This window comes from Drosophila tropicalis, unplaced genomic scaffold (genome assembly GCF_018151085.1).
Source record: "Drosophila tropicalis isolate 14030-0801.00 unplaced genomic scaffold, ASM1815108v1 contig_690, whole genome shotgun sequence".
Lineage (NCBI taxonomy): Eukaryota > Metazoa > Arthropoda > Insecta > Diptera > Drosophilidae > Drosophila > Drosophila tropicalis.
In genome coordinates, this window is record NW_027173172.1 from 5,173 (window position 1) to 23,360 (window position 18,188).

Sequence of the window (18,188 nt, forward strand, 5' to 3'; positions counted from 1 at the left end):
AAAAATGTTCTCAATATGTTTATCGAAAAAGAATATGTTTTTAGTCAAGTTTTAGTTTTTAGTCAAGTGAACAGCACACACCACAAAAAGGGATGAAGTGAGATGGATCAAGCTTCACAACTGATCTGAATCAAAAGATATATGTGTGCATATCCCAAAATCTAGTGAAGTTAAGTTGCTCCCAGGTGGTCTACTCTTTGCCACGATGACGCCACCAAACACATGCCACAAAATGATTATAATGAATCGTGGCATATGAGTCTCATCTGGGGAACATTCCAAAATATAATATACCATTCATATATAAACAGAGAGAAAAAAAAATAAAATCAAAAGGGTTCACCAAAAACAAGTACATAAGAGAACTAAAGAAATGTGAATGAAAAATCAAACCGAAATGGATTTGAAAATTTTATTAATCATCCAATTGGAATAGTAAATTTATCAGTAGCACAGATAATAAATTAGGTTCCCTTTAGTATCATCTAAATGAAGAATGCTTAATCCAACTTGATTTCATATGTTAAGGCACATTGAGTCTTGAAACTTCATGAAGAATAGCTGATAAAGGCTGATAAAAATAGAAAGGACTACGTTTCTACATATAGAAAGAGAGAAAGATCAAAGAAAATCGCCGCACAATTTAGTTAGACATTTATATTTGGAATTATGGAGAATATGCTTTGGAACGTTTTCAGTCCACTTTTTAATAAGGAATATTGAAAAGTCTTGTCCCATAAGTACAAATATTATAGCCAATTCCGCGACATGATAATATAGAAAATTTTTTCTTCACATCTTTCCAATTTTGGTTGGGAATGGAAACGTCTTTTTATATATTTTATCTTTATGCTATTAATCTTGAAAGTTGGAAAAGCGATAGAAGGGACGCTGAGTGTTCATCTGAAATAGGACAGTAATATTTTGCTTCTTTATTAATCGATATGATTTATCACCTTGACTTTGGAAACGTCAATGAACGAATTGAGACGAGTGGCCATCAATCCTTTACGCACTTCGTTCTTTGTCTCAGTCTGGCTTCCACGCTGGGTCAGGGCACGTCCGATCATTGGGACGATAGTGCGCACCAGCACAGGTATAAAACCCCGTAGTGGAACATAAGCCATTGTGTAGATAGAAAATTTGGTTGATTGTTTTTGTTTTCTAGCCGAAAGGATCTTAATAATTTCTCTAAAAAAAAATCTCAAAAAATAAAATTCAATTTTGTTGTGAGATTAGAGAAATTTTTTGGTTGTGTTCGAATTGAAACTATAAAATATACTGAGCAAGTAACGTGTAGCTCTCATAGGTCAAATGAGAACTTCAAGCAACGATTGCTTAGATTGAATCAAATTTTGTGATTTTTCTGAATTTTTAATTTTTGTTTTCGTTTTTGAAGATGAAGATATAAAACTAGAGCAGTAGTTTGATAAACATAACTGATAATTGATTTTTATGTAAAATAAAACTTTAGTTTCTTGGCGGATCATTTGTTTTCTTGTCAACTTTTTATATACTTATTTGAATTATATTTAACAATAGCGCAAAATGCATTAAATGTATACATTTATACAAAAAAGTGTTCTTCTTTTTATTTTATTCCAAAAAAAAAAAAAAAAATAAAAAAAAAAAAAAAAAAAAAAAAAAAGGAAAAAAAAAAATATTAAAAAAAAAAAATAAAAAAAAATAAAAAAAAAAATAAAAAAAAAAAAAGAAAAAAAAAAAAAATATAATAAAAAAAAAAAAAAAAAAAAAAAAACCAAAACCCAACCCCCCCCTATTTTTTTTTTTCCCGCCCCCCCCCAACAAACCCCCCCCTCCCCCCCCCCCCCTCTCGCTCTCACCCCCCCCCCCCCCCCCCCCCCCAAAAAAAAGAAAAAAATGAGAGTTTGGGGGTCATTGGGGCTTTCCACTCGGCCCTCCTGATAATCGTCTTCTGACTCAGAAGACAGCAACTCGTCGTTCTCAGCCACATATCGCCAAAGTCTCATATAGTCCACGCTCGTAGTTGTCATCGTTGGCCCTTCACCATTGGTCGCTTTCTTTACATCGTACCGACCGTTGCGCTTTGCTTTGATCACTTCTTAGGGTCCCAAAAACTGACTTGCCAATTTACTGCCCGCTACAAACTGCGTTCTCTTTATAGCTACCATATCGCCAACTTGGAAAGATGGCTTCGCCTTTCCTGTTCTTATCATAATTCCTCTTGTAAGTCGCCTGCGCCTTCTCTATATTAATCTTAGCCTCTTGTCGTAGCTTTTGACGTTCGTCGTTGAACTGATCTACTTGTTCCTCCTGTAATATATCCAGCAAACGGTCATCTATATGGTTACGCATTCTCGTTCCAAACAGGACTTCAAAAGGTGACATTTTCCTTGATGAATGCATCGTTGTGTTAATAGCCTTCTGTACTTGAGAAACCCCTTTATACCATTTCATGGGTTCATCTGCTGATATTTTTCCGATAATAGACAGGATACAACGGTTAACTCGTTCGATTTGTCCATTTCCCCTTGCTTTTCCTGTGGTTGACAGTACATGCTGTACGTCGTTTGATCGAAGGAATTCTTTAAAAGCGTTTGATGTGAAGGCCACCTTTCTGTCACTTTACCTCCAAAAATGTCTGTCCATTCGTTGAGTCTTTTAATTACTTCTTCTTGACCTGTGGACTTCGTTGGATACAACCATACAAATTTTGAAAAACCATCTACCATTGCCAAAATGAATTTGTACTGCTTGGAGGTGCTGTTCATGGGTCCTAAATGATCCAAATGTAAAGTAAAGTAGCGGTGTGTCTCCTTTGGTTATACAATGCAAATATGAACTATACATTTTATGCAGTTTGCAATCAATCTTGATACTCTACTTTCCAAATGCGGTATCAAGTACTGTTGGTGGATAGCGTGCATTGGCTTACGCGTCGAAAAATGTCCAAGCTCGTGCGATCGTTGTATTATCACGCGTTCCATTAGCTTTGGTACAGCCAATAACTCACTACCTTCAACTTCTTTGAATAGCAAACCACCTTTCACGTTGAAGCTTTTATATGCTTGCTGCATTAGTACCCCAATAATTGCGATAATATGATCATCTGACTGCTGTGCCTTCTTTAAACGCGCTGTTATTTCATCTTTTACTACGAAGCACGACTGCGGGTAACGGCTTAAACAGTCCACATGCTGCATCTTAACTGCTGATCGGTGCTCCACGTTAAAATTGAAATCTTGTAGATACAATATCCATTGCCTACCTTCCCTTGGGATGTCCAGCTTTGACGTAGTTTGATTAAATGCAATGCAGTCTGTCACCAATATCACCGGGATCCCTAGCAAATAATGTCGAAATTTTTTTAACGCAATATATGCTGCCTTGACTTCAAGAATATAGCTTTGCCTCTTCCAATCTGCTTCAGATGCTTTCTTACTCCAAAAATAGATCGGATGCAAATTGTTGTCAAACAGCTGAAGTATTACCGTTCCAAACCCGTCTTTTGAAGCATCCGTCTGCAACTCGGTAGAGGTGTAACACTGGTTCACTTATTATCGCCGTCTTCAATTGCTGCAACGCCTGAAGCTCGCTTGGACCCATAATAAACTTGACATCTTTTATCAGCAACTTGGTAAGGGGTCGTGCTATCTGCGCATACTAAGGAATAAACTTTCTAAAGAATTCGGTTAAACCAAGAAATGCCTGAATCGATTTGACGTTTGTGGGAATTCCAAAACGACTGATCGCCATCGTCTTATCTTTACCGGGCCAAATCTTTCCATCTTCAATTTCGTGACCTAGAAAGCTTATGCGTTTTTGCAAAAAACTACATTACCCCATTTTATTTTCAAATCATACTTTGCTGCAGTTTCTAATACCAATTTGGTTTTGTTTAGACACTCGTTTGCTGCCTTAGCATATACTATAATGTCATCCATATATAATTGCATTATATTCTTGTTAATCAGATCCTGAAATATGTAGTTAACAAAACGAATGAATGAAGCAGGAGAATTACGAAATCCAAATGGCGCTCTATTAAACTCGTATAATCCTTCTCTAGTAACAAACGCTGTATATGATTTGCTAGATTCCTCTATGGGCTCATGGAAGAATCCATTTTCCAAATCCATAATCGTATAAAAGCTTGCTGCCTGCAATCTCACAAGCACTTCATCCATTAAAGGAACTGGAAAGCAGTCTTCCAAGACCATGCTATTTAGCTTCACGCATAAAAGAATTTGTTTTTTCGACGGTTTATAAAAAAATTTCTTTTCGATTGCCCTTTCACATGAACAAAGAAACAAAGTGACTAAAATAAGATGTAACAAGGAACTAACCGACGAAATAGTCCAAAAAGAAATCAGGACAAATATCGATTGGAAAGCATTCCAAAAAATCAAGTTTCTATCGTTTACAAATCAGGAAATATTTCAAAAAGCAAAGCAGCGTTTGCGTAAAAGACACATCGTAAACAGTGTTAAATCTGCAATTTTTAAACGTTTAACTAAATTTGCATAGACTCGGCCCACTAAATATTTACAACATATTTTTGCATTTGTGTATGGTCTTATCTCTTTGCACATAATTTTGTTGAAAGTCAAAATCATAAAAAGACTCTAGAGTTCAAGGTTTAATGTGTGCGGTTATCCTTTTATTTCTGGAATTCATTTTAAGTATTAAGTTTTCGAACGCGCTACATAAATTAGGCACGAAATTTTTCAATTATATATACCTTTGAAACGCTTGATGATTAACAAACAAGAAAATTTGTAAATTTGTCCTTTTCTAACTCTAGAATATTAGCCGATATAAAGTTCTCCAGTCACTCCTTAGTATATAAACAGATTCTTAGTAAAAATTAAGGAATTTTATGTTGGCTAACATGAAAACTTATTTGAGAGAAGAGAGTAGAGGTCTGTAACTGGCCTGCTTCCTAAAGATCTTTGAGACTAGGGCAAGGGCACTAACCCCTTCTATACTCGAGATTTAGGTAAGGATATAAATACTTATATTGACTAACTTGTTCTAGAGAGAGCTTAGTATATTTTAATTATAAAGTGTATTTTTGATTCGTTGAACAAAACCAAGTTCTTAATTCCTCGAAACAAAAAGATATGCTCAGATGCATGTGTTTGTATATGTGTATATACTTTGTTTAATTTTTATTTTTTTTTGTGTGTTGACTGATGTGTCACGGCTGTCAGTAAATAATTCAAATGATTTTGCAACTATGTTTAGATTTCATGTCTTTTGTCGACGCTAAATGAAAATGTATCTCCGCGTATATGTTAGTTTGTGTGTATCTTCATAAATGTACATATATGTATATTTGTATTTATATCTGCATCCAAGGGAATCTAAGCACAGTCGGTCATTTAGTCATCATTTATGTGGAAAATAGTCTTGGGATGTCATAAATTGGGAAAAATTTTCAGCATTTATTATGTCTTTGGAAATTTTCACAAAAATTAAAACCAAATTCAGTATATATACTTAGGTACTATTGTTAATTTGAAAAAATAGAAAAATATTGTTCATTTATCATTATGTTTAAGGGGCGTAGCACGGGGCTAATGTAATGACTTACAAATTCATTACATAACTTTCACTCGTTGCAGAGGACGGACGTGTTTTTTTTTGCGCTTATCAATTTTTATTTTTTTCTCGCGATTAAATACTTTTACAAATTTCTTAAATTCATTATCGGTTTAATTAATAATAATTTCAACATCCGAATTTTATTTTCATTTTGCGAATTCTTGCTGTCGCTTTTGTTTAAATTTAAATAAAATCAAAACTTACAACAATACTTGCATTAGCGGTGTTGTTGTTTTGCTTATCTCTTTTGCGTTTGTGTCTTTACCGTTTTAACTAACTCTCGCGCTCTTGCGTATAAATTGTTGTTGCATGTGTTCAATTTGACGCGCTCTCCCGCTTTTTCCTATTCTTGATTGATTTGCGCTCTCGTCTTTTGCCTACCCGCGACTCTGTGATACGTGTTTTTGTTTTTGTGCTTTCATCTCTTTTTATTCTCTAGTTTGAAGGCTTACTCTGCACATTAACACTTGTGTTAGAACTGGTCAGTATATTCTTATACATAGAATTTTTACACTTAGAATTTTTTTTTTTATTTTTTGTATTTCCTTTTTTTATTAAATTAAACTTTTTGATAAAATGGTTGTCTGCTCAAAAAATATTTGCATAGTTGCCACTAATGCGGCTGACTCCCATGATTATATTCTGTGTTGGTTGTGTGACAATGCAGTTCACGTTAAGTGTGCAGGTTACACAGGCAGAATCAAGGAGTCTATTGCTAAAGGAGGTGGCTTAAAATATGGATGTGATGCTTGCCGAGAGGTCGAGAATGAGATGCGCTGTTTGATGAGGCGGACTAGAAATAGTTTTGACACTTTAAGGGCAGGTTTTAATAAACTCCAAGCGGAGTTTACTGCGGTGGAGACTCAGTTCAGAAGTTTATCGCTTATGAATGAGTCTCCGAAACGTAAAAGGACCACTCCTTGGGGTGTTTCTGCATCTGTAGATCCGCCAGCGTCTCTTATCGTCCCCGAACGGTCTCATGCACCGTCCACTCCTAATGTACAGCAATTGATTTCGTTTAAGAGCCCGGTTGTGAATGCTATTAGTAAGGAATTACCGGTATCACCTGGGAATGATCTCTTAAAAACGATGCCTATTGTAGTGTCCGATGTGTCCGGGCAATTACCCATTCCAATGGAAATTGCCGATAGTTCTAAAAGTATCGAGGGCCCCGTAAACAAGTTGACTGCTGCAGTGGGTGACTTGTCCAACGTTACTGCTGCGGCTGACGCTTCGGGACCGCGGCCTCTCGTTGGCATACCACCAAAGAAACATATATTTGTTTCTAGGCTAGACCCTGTTGTCACATCTGATGATGTAATAGCCTATATTCGGAAGAAAGTTAACGTCTCGAATATTGCGATGGAGAAGTTTAAATTTTCTTATTCTCGGGACATTTCGTCCTTTAAAATTAGTGTTTCTGCCAATATCTTCGACACTATATGTCGAGAAGATTTTTGGCCAAAACATATAATAGTTAAGGAATATACTGTAAAAAAGAAAAATCGGAAACCGATTCGCTTGCCAACAACAACTAACACTATTCCTGCCACATCAGCATCTGCTGGTGTGTCAAAAAACTAGCTTCGTCCCTTAACCTGGGTTACCAGAACGTTAGAGGGCTGAAATCTAAACTTTCTAATCTCTATGTCTTTCTTTTGAACATAACATTCTAGCTTTTACAGAGACGTGGCTAAAACCTGATATTGCTGATGCATCGGTTTTTTCCTCAAACTTTTCTATATTCAGACGTGACCGGATTTCTCGCATAGGTGGTATCGTTCTGATAGCTGTTGATGCTGCTTTATCATCTGAAATGATTCAATTTTCTAGTACCCAGGAGATTGAGTTTGTCGGTTAAAGTAAAGTTAAAGTAAATTTTAAATCTTTTAATGCTTTCATTACTTGTTCCTATATTCCACCATTGTCAGACATGGTGGTAGATTTAAATCATTTAGAGGCAATTCAGTTTGTCTCCTCTTTAGTTTTCAGTCAAGACTTGCTCATAGTTGTAAGTGATTTTAATTTACCCGCTTTAGCATGGTCACTAACAGATGAATCTACCACGTTGCTGCCCTCTTTGTCACATGACTTTATTGATGGCCTTCTAGGCTTATCTTTATCCCAAGTCAATCCCGTCTTAAATTCTAATAGAAAATCGTTAGATCTTATTTTTGTATTAGATTCTACTTATTGTGAGGTTTCTAGGATCGAACCATTTGTTCTTCCAGAAGACAAATTTCATTCTACATTAAATTTAAAAATTGATTTGCCCTTGCTTTCACCATTACTTGTTTCAAATGAGTTACCTCTAACTAGGTGTTTTCGTAAGACTGACTTTGCCAGCCTTAATGAAAACTTTGCTACTACCGATTGGTCTTATCTGTACAATTGTAGAGATATGAACTCAGCTGTTCGTTTTTTTCTATGATACTCTTTGATATTTGTGGGCCTCTTGGTAGGCTGGAGCGGCTTAACAAACCTCCCTGGTTCTCGTGAGCTATCCAATTTGAAAAATGTTCAAAAAACGCGTCGTTCATCAGATTATGCTCTGTATACAGTCGCTCTTTCAAAGTTCATGATGCTTAATACACAATGCTATAAGAATTATCTTCAGCGGTGTAAGCTTCAGTTTTCTTCTGACCCTAAACAATTTTATAACTTTGTTAATTCTAAACGTAAGACCTCTGTGCACCCATCTTTTTTGTCTTTTCAAAATAAAAAAAGCGAGCACTGATCAGGCAATTGCCGATATGTTTGCGAATTTTTTCAAAACAACCTATTCCTCAACGGAATATCGAGCAAGTCCGTATCCTTATCATTTAGAAAAAGCTAATTGCATTTTCAATCCAGTGATTGATAAAAGTTCTCTTCTTAGCGAACTTAAACTAGTTAAACCTAATTATTCTCCGGGGCCAGATGGTCTTCCTGGATGTGTACTCAGGTTCTGTGCAAACGCATTATGTAAACCCATTTTAAAATTGTTTCTATTGTCTGTCGAATCTTCCTCTTTTCAACATATTTGGAAGGAGTCTTTTTTCCGTAACTCTCCTCAACTGGTCACTTATTTTCTAAACAATAGCCCTCTAGAACGTCTAAATAATATGAATGATTTGGGCGTATTTATGGACCATAAGTTAAATTTTAACACCCATATTTCCACCACGGTCGCAAAGGCCATGAGTGTCCTGGATTTCATTAAAAGATGGTCAAAAGAATTTGATGACCCCTATACAACTAAAGTTCTTTTTACTTCGCTTGTCCGTCCTATTTTAGAGTATGGATCTTGCATTTGGTCACCTCTATATGAGTCGCACCAGATTAGACTTGAATCCGTTCAAAAGCAGTTCTTGTTATTTGCTCTTCGTGGCTTAAGCTGGGATCGCAATGTCAATTTGCCTTCGTATTCTAGTAGACTTCTCTTGATTAACCTTCCATCCCTAACTAACCGTAGAATTATGCTTGGTGTCATTTTTTATGCACAAGCTCCTAATTGGTGATATCGACTCGCCTGAGTTATTAGCTCAGGTGAATCTGTCGGCACCATGTAGACGGAGTAGACATCCTTTGATACCTTTATCCCTTAGTCGTTGTTCTTCTAACTATGCTATGCATGAACCTTTCAGGGTCCTCTGCTCTGATTACAACCTTCTATTCCCTGTAATCAGCTCAGAGTTTTCTATTAATATGCTTAAAACATCTATCCTATCCCATTTAGTTAATAGATAGCTATAGTATTATTTGTTTGTCTGTTTTTTCTATTGTGTATTTGCTGTTGTTGCTGTTGCTGCTGCTGTTGTTGCTGTTGCTGCTGCTGTTGTTGCTGTTGTTGCTGTTGCTGCTGTTGCTGTCTTACTGCGTCCGCCAGCCTTTCCCTGGCCCTTGCTAGCCGTTGCTCTTCTTGCTGGTGTCTTTTCCACGCCAGCAGATCCCTCTCCGCCTCCTGCTGCTGCAGGAACTGCTGACGCCATCAACTCATCCATTGCTGGTTCTCCATCATAGCCCGTTCGGCCTCCCAATCTGTCCCCTCTGGCTCGAGTGGAGGTGGGCTGGCTACTCCATCAGCCGCACCTTCATCAGCCACGGCCACCTCCGCCGTTTCGCTGGCCTCTGACCTTGAGTCCAACATACGAAACGGCGTTGGTGGCCGCGCCGGCTCCCACAATCTTGCCGGAGGCTCATAGATCTCATCCTGCTCCCACGGCGCATACTCCTCTGGGCTACTTCGGCCGCTGCTTGCCTCCTCCGCCACTTCGTCCTCCATCATGGCTATCGCCTCGACCAGCTCTCTCCACATCTTTTCATCTTCATCCTCCTCCTGGTGGCCCTGGTTTATCGCCGACTCTGCTTCGCTCTCTTCTGACCCGTAGCCACTGTCCTCTACGTCCTCATCGTTCTCCTCGTCCGATGAGGCGGCGATTACCGGATCCATCATATCCGGCTCATCGTCGTCGGACTCCTCATCGGATGGGAAAGGATGGATTTACCACATGAAGTAGGAGGATCTGTTACAGACAGGCCAAAGGATTGGGATCGAGATGGTCGGCACAGTGGAGGAAATGAGGAAACAGCTAGGCGAGTGGGTAGAAAGGAATGAAACGGACACAGACTGGAAGGAGGAAATAAATAGATTGGAGACAAAATACTCGAAAAATCTAAAAATGAAAGCAAGCACATCAAAAACATGCGAAAATGGCGTAGACAAGGAGGCCGATGAATTCCAGAAAATAAACATCGCCACACTAGCAATTCCTCCATATTTACCACCAAGATGGGCAAGCGAAGGAGCCCCTAGATAGCGCAGAAACAAAGAGGGACATAAGGAGACAAACGATAGACCCCAAGAAAACGATACCACATACAACGAACAGGACCACCGAATACGAAAAGGTGGCAAAACAAGTGAGGGCCAAGCAAGCCCGAAAGACGGGTGCGGGGGACGCTTGGTACCGAAATGAAACCAAGTGAGGGCTATGCTTATGAAACGGGGAGTAGGGGGGAGAGTAAAGAAATTGTAAAACGAAAATGGTTTGTGGATGTGTGAGGGGAATATGCAAGCCGAAGGGGGAGGGATGAGTCATGGGGAAGCCCTCTATCTAATAGATGCGAGATGCGTATGAATGTGTATTTGCATGGGGAATTAAATAATGTTATATAGCGGACGTTGACGATACTATGCGCAGTACGTTCAAGTGGCCCCTACGACACCAGGACATAGCCTGTTACGCGCGAGCCCAAGCAGATAACTGCCCACCTCCCACCCGACCGACCGAGGGGTGCAGCCGTATAACGCACGGCACGAATCGCGTGAACAAATACACAATAGAAAAAACAGACAAACAACTAATACTATAGCTATCTATTAACTAAATGGGATAGGATAGATGTTTTAAGCATATTAATAGAAAACTCTGAGCTGATTACAGGGAATAGAAGGTTGTAATCAGAGCAGAGGACCCTAAAAGGTTCATGCATAGCATAGTTAGAAGAACAACGACTAAGGGATAAAGGTATCAAAGGATGTCTACTCCGTCTACATGGTACCGACAGATTCACCTGAGCTAATAACTCAGGCGAGTCGATATCACCAATTAGGAGCTTGTGCATAAAAATGACACCAAGCATAATTCTACGGTTAGTTAGGGACGGAAGGTTAATCAAGAGAAGTCTACTAGAATACGAAGGCAAATTGACATTGCGATCCCAGCTTAAGCCACGAAGAGCAAATAGCAAAAACTGCTTTTGAACGGATTCAAGTCTAATCTGGTGCGACTCATATTGAGGTGACCAAATGCAAGATCCATACTCTAAAATAGGACGGACAAGCGAAGTAAAAAAGAACTTTAGTTGTATAGGGGTCATCAAATTCTTTTGACCATCTTTTAATGAAACCCAGGACACTCATGGCCTTTGCGACCGTGGTGGAAATGTGGGTGTTAAAATTTAACTTATGGTCCATAAGTACGCCCAAATCATTTATATTATTTAAACGTTCTAAAGGGCTATTGTTTAGAAAATAAGTGACCAGTTGGGGAGAGTTACGGAAAAAAAGTCATTACCTTACATTTGGTAGTGTTAAGATTGAGTAGATTAAACTGGCACCAGGATTGAAAGTTTTTAAGATCAGCTTGTAGCCGACTAAATGAATCTGTATCTTTATGAGTAAGACAAATCTTGACATCGTCAGCATACATAAGCACACGCGAATGAACAATGACTGATGGAAGATCGTTAATGAATAGTGTGAAGAGTCAAAAATAAATCTTTCACTCGTTGCAGAGGACGGACGTGTTTTTTTTTGCGCTTATCAATTTTTATTTTTTACTCGCGATTAATTACTTTTACAAATTTAAATTAAATTAAATTCATTATCGGTTTAATTAATAAAAATTTCAACATCCGAATTTTATTTTCATTTCGCGAATTCTTGCTGTCGCTTTTGTATAAATTTAAATAAAATCAAAACTTACAACAATACTTGCATTAGCGGTGTTGTTGTTTTGCTTATTTCTTTTGCCTTTTGTCTTTACCGTTTTAACTAACTCTCGCGCTCTTGCGTACAAATTGTTGTTGCATGTGTTCAATTTGACGCGCTCTCCCGCTCTTTCCTATTCTTGATTGATTTGCGCTCTCGTCTTTTGCCTACCCGCGACTCTGTGATACGTGTTTTTGTTTTTGTGCTTTCATCTCTTTTTATTCTTTAGTTGTGAAGGCTTACTCTGCACATTAACCCTTGTGTCAGAACTGGTCAGTATATTCTTTACACAGAATTTTTACCTTTAGAATTTTTATTTTTTGTATTTCCTTTTTTAATTAAATTAAACTTTTTGATAAAATGGTTGTCTGCTCAAAAAATAATTGCATAGTTGCCACTAATGCGGTTGACTCCCATGATTATATTCTGTGTTGGTTGTGTGACAATGCGGTTCACGTTAAGTGTGCAGGTTACACAGGCAGAATCAAGGAGTCTATTGCTAAAGGTGGTGGCTTAAAATATGGATGTGATGCTTGCCGAGAGGTCGAGAATGAGATGCGCTCTTTCATGAGGCGGACTAGAGATAGTTTTGACACTTTAAGGGCAGGTTTTAATAAACTCCAAGCGGAGTTTACTGCGGTGGAGACTCAGTTCAGAAGTTTATCGCTTATGAATGAGTCTCCGAAACGTAAAAGGACCAGTCCTTGGGGTGTTTCTGCATCTGTAGACCCGCCAGCGTCTCTTATCGTCCCCGACCGGTCTCATGCACCGTCCACTCCTAATGTACAGCAATTGATTTCGTTTAAGAGCCCGGTTGTGAATGCTATTAGTAAGGAATTACCGGTATCACCTGGGAATGATCTCTTAAAAACGATGCCTATTGTAGTGTCCGATGTGTCCGGGCAATTACCCATTCCAATGGAAATTGCCGATAGTTCTAAAAGTATCGAGGGCCCCGTAAACAAGTCGACTGCTGCAGTGGGTAACTTGTCCAACGTTACTGCTGCGGCTGACGCTTCGGGACCGCGGCCTCTCGTTGGCATACCACCAAAGAAACATATATTTGTTTCTAGGCTAGACCCTGTTGTCACATCTGATGATGTAATAGCCTATATTCGGAAGAAAGTTAACGTCTCGAATATTGCGGTGGAGAAGTTTAAATTTTCTTATTCTCGGGACATTTCGTCTTTTAAAATTAGTGTTTCTGCCAATATCTTCGACACTATATGTCGAGAAGATTTTTGGCCAAAGCATATAATAGTTAAGGAATATACTGTGAAAAAGAAAAATCGGAAACCGATTCGCTTGCCAACAACAACAACTAATACTAATCCTGTCACATCAGCATCTGCTGGTGTGTCAAAAACTAGCTTCGTCCCTTAACCTGGGTTACCAGAATGTTAGAGGGCTGAGATCTAAACTTTCTAATCTCTTTGTAGATAGTCTTTCTTTTGAACATAACATTCTAGCTTTTACAGAGACGTGGCTAAAACCTGATATTGCTGATGCATCGGTTTTTTCCACAAACTTTTCTATATTCAGACGTGACCGGATTTCTCGTATAGGTGGTGGCGTTCTGATAGCTGTTGATGCTGCTTTATCATCTGAAATGATTCAATTTTCTAGTACCCAGGAGATTGAGTTTGTCGGTGTTAAAGTAAATTTTAAATCTTTTAATGCTTTCATTACTTGTTCCTATATTCCACCATTGTCAGACATGGCGGTATATTTAAATCATTTAGAGGCAATTCAGTTTGTCTCCTCTTTAGTTTCCAGTCAAGACTTGCTCATAGTTGTAGGTGATTTTAATTTACCCGCTTTAGCATGGTCACTAACAGATGAATCTACCACGTTGCTGCCCTCTTTGTCACATGACTTTATTGATGGCCTTCTAGGCTTATCTTTATCCCAAGTCAATCCCGTCTTAAATTCTAATAGAAAATCGTTAGATCTTATTTTTGTATTGGATTCTTCTTATTGTGAGGTTTCTAGGATCGAACCTTTGTTCTTCCAGAAGACAAATTTCATCCTACATTAAATTTAAAAATTGATTTGCCCTTGCTTTCACCATTACTTGGTTCAAATGAGTTACCTCTAACTAGGTGCTTTCGTAAGACTGACTTTGCCAGCCTTAATGAAAACATTGCTACTACTGATTGGTCTTATCTGTACAATTGTAGAGATATGAACTCAGCTGTTCGTTTTTTCTATGATACTCTGAATTCACTCTTTGATATTTGTGTGCCTCTTGGTAGGCTGGAGCGGCTTAACAAACCTCCCTGGTTCTCTCGTGAGTTATCCAATTTGAAAAATGTGAAGACACGATATTATAAGAAGTTTCAAAAACACGTCGTTCATCAGATTATGCTCTGTATACAGTCGCTCGTTCAAAATTCATGATGCTTAATACACAATGCTATAAGAATTATCTTCAGCGGTGTAAGCTTCAGTTTTCTTCCGACCCTAAACAATTTTATAACTTTGTTAATTCTAAACGTAAGACCTCTGTGCACCCATCTTTTTTGTCTTTTCAAAATAAAAAAGCAAGCACTGATCAGGCAATTGCCGATATGTTTGCGAGTTTTTTCAAAACAACTTATTCCTCAACGGAATATCGAGCAAGTCCGTATCCTTATCATTTAAAAAGGCTAATTGCATTTTCAATCCAGTCATTGATGAAAGTTCTATTCTTAGCGAACTTAAATTAGTTAAACCTGTTTATTCTCCGGGGCCAGATGGTCTTCCTGGATGCGTACTCAGGTTCTGTGCAAACGCATTATGTAAACCCATTTTAAAATTGTTTCTATTGTCTGTCGAATCTTCCTCTTTTCCATCTATTTGGAAGGAGTCGTATATCATTCCTCTGCATAAAAATGGCAAAAAGTCCGAAGCCTCTAACTATAGGGGTATCTCAAAATTGTCCGCTATTCCGAAAGCTTTTGAGAAAATTATAACTTCTCAATTGCAACATTTTTGCAGTTCTATTATTTCACCATCCCAACATGGGTTTGTGAAACGTAGATCTACAACCACTAACCTTTTAGAATTTACATCAGTAATTATCAAGGGGTTTAAAAATGGTAAACAAACTGATGTAATATATACTGACTTTAGCAAAGCCTTTGATTCCGTTAATCATACCCTATTACTTTCTAAGCTGAGCGACATTGGGTTTCCACCCCTTTTCCTTTCTTGGGTTCGTGAATATTTAACAAATAGAAAACAGAAGGTACTTTTTAAGTCTTCTTTTTCCGCTTCCATTCCTGTGACTTCTGGTGTACCTCAAGGTAGTCATCTTGGCCCTCTGCTCTTCACACTATTCATTAACGATCTTCCATCAGTCATTGTTCATTCGCGTGTGCTTATGTATGCTGACGATGTCAAGCTTTGTCTTACTCATAAAGATACAGATTCATTTAGTCGGCTACAAGCTGATCTTAAAAACTTTCAATCCTGGTGCCAGTTTAATCTACTAAATCTTAACACTACCAAATGTAAGGTAATGACTTTTTCCGTAACTCTCCTCAACTGGTCACTTATTTTCTAAACAATAGCCCTCTGGAACGTCTAAATAATATGAATGATTTGGGCGTACTTATGGACCATAAGTTAAATTTTAACACCCATATTTCCACCACGGTCGCAAAGGCCATGAGTGTCCTGGGTTTCATTAAAAGATGGTCAAAAGAATTTGATGACCCCTATACAACTAAAGTTCTTTTCACTTCGCTTGTCCGTCCTATTTTAGAGTATGGATCTTGCATTTGGTCACCTCAATATGAGTCGCACCAGATTAGACTTGAATCCGTTCAAAAGCAGTTCTTGTTATTTGCTCTTCGTGGCTTAAGCTGGGATCGCAATGTCAATTTGCCTTCGTATTCTAGTAGACTTCTCTTGATTAACCTTCCATCCCTAACTAACCGTAGAATTATGCTTGGTGTCATTTTTATGCACAAGCTCCTAATTGGTGATATCGACTCGCCTGAGTTATTAGCTCAGGTGAATCTGTCGGTACCATGTAGACGGAGTAGACATCCTTTGATACCTTTATCCCTTAGTCGTTGTTCTTCTAACTATGCTATGCATGAACCTTTTAGGGTCCTCTGCTCTGATTACAACCTTCTATTCCCTGTAATCGGCTCAGAGTTTTCTATTAATATGCTTAAAACATCTATCCTATCCCATTTAGTTAATAGATAGCTGTAGTATTATTTGTTTGTCTGTTTTTTCTATTGTGTACTTGTCCACGCGATTCGTGCCGTGCGTTATACGGCTGCACCCCTCGGTCGGTCGGGTGGGAGGTGGTGCTTGGGCTCGCGCGTAACAGGCTATGTCCTGGTGTCGTAGGGGCCACTTGAACGTACTGCGCATAGTATCGTCAACGTCCGCTATAAGAGCAGAGGGCCAAGATGACTACCTTGAGGTACACCAGAAGTCACAGGAATGGAAGCGGAAAAAGAAGACTTAAAAAGTACCTTCTGTTTTCTATTTGTTAAATATTCACGAACCCAAGAAAGGAAAAGGGGTGGAAACCCAATGTCGCTCAGCTTAGAAAGTAATAGGGTATGATTAACGGAATCAAAGGCTTTGCTAAAGTCAGTATATATTACATCAGTTTGTTTACCATTTTTAAACCCCTTGATAATTACTGATGTAAATTCTAAAAGGTTAGTGGTTGTAGATCTACGTTTCACAAACCCATGTTGGGATGGCGAAATAATAGAGCTGCAAAAATGTTGCAATTGAGAAGTTATAATTTTCTCAAAAGCTTTCGGAATAGCGGACAATTTTGAGATACCCCTATAGTTAGAGGCTTCGGACTTTTTGCCATTTTTATGCAGAGGAATGATATACGACTCCTTCCAAATAGATGGAAAAGAGGAAGATTCGACAGACAATAGAAACAATTTTAAAATGGGTTTACATAATGCGTTTGCACAGAACCTGAGTACGCATCCAGGAAGACCATCTGGCCCCGGAGAATAAACAGGTTTAACTAATTTAAGTTCGCTAAGAATAGAACTTTCATCAATCACTGGATTGAAAATGCAATTAGCCTTTTTTAAATGATAAGGATACGGACTTGCTCGATATTCCGTTGAGGAATAAGTTGTTTTGAAAAAACTCGCAAACATATCGGCAATTGCCTGATCAGTGCTTGCTTTTTTATTTTGAAAAGACATAAAAGATGGGTGCACAGAGGTCTTACGTTTAGAATTAACAAAGTTATAAAATTGTTTAGGGTCAGAAGAAAACTGAAGCTTACACCGCTGAAGATAATTCTTATAGCATTGTGTATTAAGCATCATGAATTTTGAACGAGCGACTGTATACACAGCATAATCTGATGAACGACGTGTTTTTCGAAACTTCTTATAATATCGTGTCTTCACATTTTTCAAATTGGATAACTCACGAGAGAACCAGGGAGGTTTGTTAAGCCGCTCCAGCCTACCAAGAGGCACACAAATATCAAAGAGTGAATTCAGAGTATCATAGAAAAAACGAACAGCTGAGTTCATATCTCTACAATTGTACAGATAAGACCAATCGGTAGTAGCAATGTTTTCATTAAGGCTGGCAAAGTCAGTCTTACGAAAGCACCTAGTTAGAGGTAACTCATTTAAACCAAGTAATGGTGAGAGCAAGGGCAAATCAATATTTAAATTTAATGTAGGATGAAATTTGTCTTCTGAAGAACAAATGGTTCGATCCTAGAAACCTCACAATAAGAAGAATCCAATACAAAAATAAGATCTAACGATTTTCTATTAGAATTTAAGACGGGATTGACTTGGGATAAAGATAAGCCTAGAAGGCCATCAATAAAGTCATGTGACAAAGAGGGCAGCAACGTGGTAGATTCATCTGTTAGTGACCATGCTAAAGCGGGTAAATTAAAATCACCTACAACTATGAGCAAGTCTTGACTGGAAACTAAAGAGGAGACAAACTGAATTGCCTCTAAATGATTTAAATATACCACCATGTCTGACAATGGTGGAATATAGGAACAAGTAATGAAAGCATTAAAAGATTTAAAATTTACTTTAACACCGACAAACTCAATATCCTGGGTACTAGAAAATTGAATCATTTCAGATGATAAAGCAGCATCAACAGC

At 38.2% G+C, this 18,188-nt stretch overlaps 1 long non-coding RNA gene across 1 annotated transcript; it reads right to left on the reverse strand.

Moving 5' to 3' along the window:
- Positions 1-642: 642 nt before the first annotated feature.
- Positions 643-1,492, reverse strand: LOC137578734 (uncharacterized). The gene is made up of 2 exons (XR_011032760.1): positions 957-1,492; positions 643-903 (listed from the first exon to the last, which is right to left on the reverse strand). It is a non-coding gene; the product is annotated as an uncharacterized lncRNA (long non-coding RNA).
- Positions 1,493-18,188: the final 16,696 nt, after the last annotated feature.